Raw genomic sequence first — 7283 nt, 5'->3', positions numbered from 1 at the left:
TGGGCTCTCTGTAGTGCTGCAAGGCGAAAGCGTTTCCTCGGCACACTGTTTGTTTCTATTTACTTTTTTTCATATTTTGTTTTTATTTACTTTTGCTCCTTTTCTTAATTTTATTGGTTTTTTATTTTTATGTTCGCATCTTATTTGTATTTTTGTTTATTTTCTTATTTTTATTTTTTATTTTCCTTTTCTTGACTTTACTCCTTTTATTGTATTTATGAAGCCGATGCATTCACTAGATGCGCCTTTATTCATGCTGGAAACCTTGAGCCTTTTAAGCAGCGACGCCGAAAGGCGGACGAATCTGCCGACGCGTCTGTCGACACGGCTGCCGACACTTCTGCCGACGCGTCTGTCGTCACGGCTGCCGACGTCACGTCTTCTTAACGACAGTATGAGGCATTAAAGGCTTTCGCCTTAATAAGCAAAATGCACAAAACAAATCACTGGTTGCGTATTTTCTTGGTTTGTCTCGGCTCTTCGCTGTTTCGTTTTTACTTGCCGGCATCCACTGGCCGCATGACCGCGACGACGCATTTTTTTTTTTTTTCAGTGAGGCTTTTAATGCTTTTGCATTTAAAAGAAGGCGTCTATACAGTTCTATCTTAATAACAATCATAATAAAATTTCAGATGGCACTGAAGATGCTTACGTGCTGTGAAGGCGTTTGTGTGTCATCGTGAGCGTTCAACCTCGACGCACATTGAGCTCTGAGAAATTAAACGAAGACGCGCCTCCGGAACGCTAATTCCACAAACTTTTGAATTCGCAAAATAAATTAAAATTCCAACATACCTGGCGCGCAGCAGGGATGTTTTTTAACAGCTAAAACAGAAAGCCAGTCGGGACTCTGAATGTTGAAATCCCGACTTCCTTTGAGAGAATCGCACACTCACTGCGCTTTTGCCGCCCGATGTTCTTTTCTTCGTGCGACTTTAATTAATTGGGTATTTCCCGTAAAATGGGGTGCCTTAATTACGCGTCTCGTTTTAATTGCCGCGCGGCACACCCCGCGCGTTATTCCGCTACTGGCGCCTCGGGGCCCCAACACCGCAGCGATTAAAATAAAGCAATAAAAAATAAAGGCAGCTAATGATACCTAGCCGCCTTGCAAAGGGGCCACGTTTTCTCTTTTGCATTCTGTATACCTGTTCAACGCATAACGATAACGAATGGCTCATTATGAAGCTTGAACTCTGAGAATAAATTTCATTCCGTCGCCGGTCCCGCCGGCCGTGTATACCTGGCCACAGCAGTGAACGGCACACGGGGGGGGGGGGGGGGGGGGTTAGGTTCGAACGGTCGTATATCGAAGTGGCCGCCCCCTTCTGGCCGGCTTGGGCGTTGGCTCGGCTTTATCTCTTGCACCCCTGCTGTTTCACTATACTTGTTTATATTTTTCTCTCTCTATTCGTCCTCGAAGGCCGAAGCACGCAGCGAGCTGCCGTCCGGTCTCCGAGCTGGCTGCCCGTTCGCGTTCTACGTATAATGACCGGGGCGGTCGGTGGGAAAGAAAACAAAAACTATAATCTAGAGAGGCAGAAATGTGGGCGCAGCACTGGCCTATACCATATCGCCTTGCTGCGTGATTTTTATACATGCGCACTGTCTGGGTGTTGTCTAATTGTCCTCTTCTCGGTATCTCGTCGAGTATTCTTTAATTTCTCGATTAGTTTATACTCTTTTTATCACGCGGCGGGTTTCGATTCTGTTCTCTTCCTTTCTTGGAGCTCGGATGATTGCCCCAGTTTTCTTGGCCTCTTATCTTCGCTTCTTATCACTTTACTGGACAAGTCGTCGTGGTCCTCGGCTATAGCGTTGTATAGCATGCACACCGCTCAACGCGTCCGCGTACAGCGGGAACTTATCTCCGGCTGTCCCTGCTTTTTTTGTTTGTTTATTTTTTTCTCCAGCTTGAAGCAATGAAGGAAGCAGGCGGGGAGGGGCGCCCAGATTTGTTCCGGTCTACCAGCTGCTCCCTGGGCTGGGTCATTATAAAACAAAACGCGCGGCTTTGGACGACGGAATAGAGGCCGCCTAACGGCGATGGCGGCGCTCCTATCGGTCCCCCCACCTTGCCTGCCGCGACCAAATGGACCGAGACGGCGTCTGCGGCGGCGCGCGCGTCTGTAGAAGGTCCTCGCGGCGCGTGTTTCTACCACGCGGAACTCAACAGACCTCGGAAAGCGGTAGCAGCTGTCGGCAGGAAAACCTGTGATTACGTTTGGAGAAGCCAGTGTCTGGCAGTGTGTAATCGTGGCACTGCTCCGACCGATTGCGTCCTTTATCTTTTAAACTAGAAACAAGGCAGGTGGGGGGGGGGGGGGGGGGGGTGAACCTGCTGAATTCTGCCAAACGATGGCTGCCCCTTTCTTGAGCGGGTGTTGGTTGTACGACTGGACTGGACGCGCTTGTCTCTCTAGTTGTATACGTTTCTTACCGGCTTTGAATGCAGGCAAGGTTGAGATAACGTAGACAGGTGTTGTGTACGTGCGCTGTCATCTCGCGAAAGATCTCGGGCTTGAATCTGGATCGCTCGGCATTGTGGGTAGCGGGGAACGGAGGGCGAGGAAACTAGGGGGAGGGGGGGGGGGGGGGACCCGTTATTGTGAAAAAACTTCGCATATACAGGGCGTCGCGCGCGCGACCCACATACCAGATGTAATCGCGCTCAAACTCGCCCACTGTTTTTTTTTTTTTTCGCGTCAAGGGAGATTATAACAGAAAAAGAGAGAGAATAACGTGTTTGTCCGTATACGCGCGTGGTGTAATTTGTGAGTCGCGATGTTTCGCGCAGTCGCGCCGTCGGCTTTTCGCTATCTTGACAAGTGTTTTTTCCTCGATGCTGTCCTTCGTTCCGATCGAATGGGTTTTGATTGTGTCGTTTCTTTCGAACGGAGTAACGGTTGTGCCCGTTTCGCAGTTGGATGAAACGGAGCTTAAAGAGATGCCGAAGGCGAATACAGTGGATGTTGTCCTATAAGGTACCGCGTTCTAATCACAAAGGGAGCGCTCATACCGAGTACGAAGGTTTTTTATAAAGTAGAAGAGGCCGAAAAACGAAATACCGGTGTCGCCATCACCCGGCCGATTTCTCAAGTAAAATGTGCGCATCGACAAAAATATTTTCCAGGGATCCCGTACAGCAGGCCAAATCTTCAGCTCGCGTGCGTTACGGCCGCGTTTTCTGCGCTCCTGTAGCTTATGACGGAACAAACATGCGGACAGCTCAATATTAAGCACGGGCTTAGTGAGCCTGTGCTTAAATTTGATATTTTCGCAAATTTGCCCTGTCATAAGCTACAAGAGCGCAGAAAACGCGAGCTGAAGACTTGGCCTGCTGTACACACAGCATTTTCGCTAGAAAGCGATCGTAGCCCGTTCTTTTCGGTGATGATGTCACCACGTCGATTGGCGGGGAGATTTTTAAATCCATTTTTCTCGCCGATGAATTACTTTTTTTCATGTCGGACAGATGTCAACATATTCAGAAAGAACCAGAGGATAAATTTTTACTGAGAATATATATAACAACTGGATGCATCTTTACTCAATGTGTCTGAATAGAAAACTGCTGCTCTTATAAACTGCATTGTTTGGCTGTTAAATTCGGCCAGCAGATACGTTTTTCGAAATCAGCCGAACGTTTTTTGGTTTGGTTTATTGGGGTTTGACGTCCCAAAGCGACTAAGGCTATGAGAGACCCCGTAGTGGAGGGCTCCGGAAATTTCGACCACCTGGGGTTCTTTAACGTGCACTGACATCGCACAGCACACGGGGCTCTAGAATTTCTCCTCCAAAGAAATTCAACCGCCGCGGCCGGGATAGAACCCGCGTCTTTCGGGTCAGCAGCCAAGCACCTTAACCGCTCAGCCACCGTGGTTTGCTTATTATTAAGGCAAGTATCTATTGTCTCAGTGCAGGTCGCAGTAGTTTCAAGATTTTCCCGTTGATCGCGCTTGCGTATATATTCCCAAGAGCATTGCACTTGGCGGTCTGCTTCCTGGGTGTACGACGTTGAGAAGATCTGGATGTGGACATTGAACTCTATTTCTGGCGTGAAAATCGTTTATGCCCAGACGCTTTCGTTTTTGAGATATAAACCGAATTTACTTCGTTCTAACACTCCGAGATTATTCCTTAAAAATCGGATTGAACAGGATTTGTAACCGAAAGTGCGCCGCAGAAAAAGGACAGTTTACCACTGAACAAGTCTGAAGGCATACACCACGAAATTTAGGGCATATCTTGTATGTTATGTATGTACGCGATGAAATAATTGCAGTAAATGAAAAAAAGTAAGGAATATCTGGCTTGGTGAAAGTTTCCTGCTACAAGCTTGCCGTTTATAGATTGTTTATGAATACAGTGAGCAAAACATAGAACATTTTATGTCCTGCGCACAAAAGTTCTTGATAGTGAATAATTTTTGCTCGATAAAAGTTTACTTAGAATAGCCGGATATTTTATAAGGGTAGCTGTTTGGTCGATTTTTGAACTTCTTCTTTATTAACTGAACGCGAAGAAAAGGACCCGATATTTTATCCTCGCCATTCCGAAAAGCAAAAAAGGAAACTAAACCCGAAAACTAACGGCTCTGTTTATGTATAGCGAATCTCATGCGATAATCTCCAGCACTCCGGAGAACTCGGTGGGATAATCCGCGCAAAATTCTGAGCTTCCTTCGGACCACACGATTGGTTAAAACCGCTCGCTGATCCGCTCAAATGAGGATTGGGATTGAGGCCGCTGATCAGTGCTCGAACTTGTTTCCTGTCTTCGTCAATGAGGCCACCCTCGTTGATGCCATGGCGATCGCTTTGGATCACTATACTGACCGGAAACGGAAACGGCTACGCGTTCGAGCCTATAGCGCGCACGACGACTCATCCGCGCTTACAAGCCAGCCTCGGGAAGATTGGCAGCTAAATAAACCCTCCTCTTGGGTGGGATACGGCCATAACAGACAACACAGGGAGGAGGGGGGGGGGGGGGGGGTGAGATTGGTTTGTTTTTTCGCCGGCTTGGCAACGTACGGATGTGCTGTAAACCCAACGGGCTGTGGAACATCCGTTCGGGGGAGCTGGTTGCAGCAGCCGCGAATTGAGGCCCGCGAGCCAGGCTTTGAGTCACGTGTCGGAGGTCAATTTGATATCCTCCTCCGCTGTGTGTCATGCCTGGGAGGAAGGAAGCTTCGAACGAGGGGGGGGGGGGGGGGGGGGGGGGGATTGGGCCGTCGTTGGCGGCCGCCCCGCTGGCTCGCACTCTGTTGAGCTGGCCGGACGGATGCTGCCGCGATGTGGAAGAAAACAAATTGATTTTGGTCGTGTTTTTCTTCCGCCTTTCCCAAACAGTGACAGCTCCGATAGGAAAGAGAGAAAAAGAAAAGACCCGATAGCATCTGGAAGCAGTCACTCAAGCACTGCTCTAACTTCTGCGCCGCAGGTAGCTCCTAGTCTAAAACAATATTTTCATTTCGTCTCTATTATTTATTTACCCGCCGCGGTGGCTCAGTGGTTACGGCGCTCGGCTGCTGGCCCGAAAGACGCGGGGTCAATCCCGGCCGCGGCGGCCGAATTTCGATGGAGGCGAAATTCTAGAGGCCCGTGTACTGTGCGATGTCAGTGCACTTTAAAGAACCCCAGGTGGTCGAAATTTCCGGAGCCCTCCACTACGGCGTCTCTCACAGCCTCAGTCGCTTTGGGACGTTAAACCCCATAAACCAAACCAAATCTATTATTTATTTCTCTTTATGTTGCATAGGAAAGGGCGTGGAAAAGCTCCACTGAACAGCTTGAAATACCCATCACCAGCATGTGGAAGCAGTCAGTTTCGACACGTCTAAACTGACTGTTCCCTCTTATATTGGAGCTGGCTGTAAGCAGCGTTCTTCCGAGAACCGGTTCTTTCGAGAACCGGTTCTTTCGCTACATCTGCTCTGAAGTTTGAATCGTCTCATGGGCATTACCCGTCCGTCCAGTCGGAACCTGTTTAGAACAAAGGGAATCTGTTTACGGTTACTGAACTCCATGTACGCGAAAACTCACGCGAACGCGACAGCGGCAAGCGACGCCGTCGCGCGAAGCGAAATGCCCGTGTCGCTTGTCGTGTCGCTCGGATCTGCAGTCACAGAAAATTTCGCTCGTTGCTTACGCGATTAGCCAATAGCAGCTAATCCGGCAGCGTACGTCACTACCGGGCCTCTTGCCGGGCCTCTTGCTTCACCACCGATTCGTCGTTGTCGCTGCGCTGTGCCCCACGTTCACGGCAAGCTAATTGCGCACGAAGCTTTCGCTTTGTCTCAACTCGCCTCAACCACAAAATTTTAGCGATAAAACACCCCAGATTTTCAGATTGCTTCTGTGCTTAGCGAGTATGCGTCGTTTGACGTCAGAAAGCGCGCGAGGTTCAAACCGGTGTGCGCCCCGCGTTCAGGCAACGGCGGCGCCCGCGACATTGACATGCAGTGACAAATCTGTAAACACATTTTATTCGGCATTTTTCTGCCCAAAATTTTAATCCTTGCAAATAGCGTGACTCGGCGCAAAGAGCTTTGCGGTGTATTATGCCAGCAATAATGATCGTCGTCTCCATTTCGCGTTGTCGCAACGCATGGAGCTTGGCCGGTGGGCGACGGAGCGACAGCCAGCCGTCGTCGCCGCGCCGCCTTGTCGCATCGCTTAAGGCCCAACTCCATCGGCGCTTTTCGGCGCGCGTCCTGCGCGCTTGGGGGCCCACGCGTCGGCCAGAACAGGTCTGCGCATGCGCGACGCGTCGGCCGCCGCCCAGCGCGTCCACGACGCGCGCATCCGACAGTGCCAGATATCGGCGCCTGCGCACGGGCGCTAGCGCGCGCGTCGGAAGCGGGGTCCGGTTGACAACAATCGGAGGACCGCGGGGCTCTCGAGGACTCTTTTCTTCATAGCTTCGTGTTCCTCGAACTTTTCTTCGCGGTTTAACTCGTCCTTTCAGCGCCCCCAACCATGTATTGTTCACGGCTTGACATTATTTCGGTCGGCTCGCGAGGGGGAGCGAGCCAGCACCAGGTGCATGGAGATGCAAGCCCCTTTTCGGCGCTCGTCGCGGCGCGTGCTGGTCGCGCAGGCGTTCCGCGCGCTCACCGAGGGGCGCCGATGGAGTTGGGCCTTTACTTTTTCGCGTACATGCATGAGCTCAGTCTTAATCGTTAGTTCAATGCGAATAACGTGCTTCCTTTAAGATTGGAGCTATTTGTGCGTTAGTGGATATGGTCGAGTCATGCGGCGGTTGGAACGACCAAACTG

The sequence above is a fragment of the Amblyomma mixtum genome, chromosome 4, assembly GCF_055824585.1.
Source record: "Amblyomma mixtum isolate Tamu chromosome 4, ASM5582458v1, whole genome shotgun sequence".
NCBI lineage: Eukaryota > Metazoa > Arthropoda > Arachnida > Ixodida > Ixodidae > Amblyomma > Amblyomma mixtum.
Note: the sequence above shows the minus strand (reverse complement) of the source record.